This window comes from Xyrauchen texanus, chromosome 31 (assembly GCF_025860055.1).
Source record: "Xyrauchen texanus isolate HMW12.3.18 chromosome 31, RBS_HiC_50CHRs, whole genome shotgun sequence".
NCBI classification, from domain to species: domain Eukaryota; kingdom Metazoa; phylum Chordata; class Actinopteri; order Cypriniformes; family Catostomidae; genus Xyrauchen; species Xyrauchen texanus.
The window spans coordinates 14,513,307-14,513,681 of record NC_068306.1 but is presented as its reverse complement, the minus strand read 5'-3'; positions in this window follow the sequence as shown (position 1 = coordinate 14,513,681).

Below are 375 nucleotides of genomic sequence, written 5' to 3'. Positions count from 1 at the left end.
GCCCCGTCTAACTGTAAGGGGTGGAGTTATAAAATAAATGGGCGGGCTTTAGAATAAGCGAGTAGAATGGCAATCGGCCCATTAAACGTGTTCACAAAAAGGGCAAGACTTGGTGGCCCGGACGTTGTCTCAAATTGGTCAGTTGCTATGGGTCGAAATAATCTTTTTTCCTTTTTTAACTTTTAGAAGCGTGTTTTGAATTCAGTGGCGTTTATCGTTTCTCCAGTATCATGATTCACGTCCGTAAATTCTTGTCCAGACCGCTGATGAGGAGCCACATAGGACTGGTCACATGGTACCGGGAACATTTCTCAACGCTGATGAGGAATGACCAATCAAATACACATTTTATTTAAACGATTATATTACCTTTTA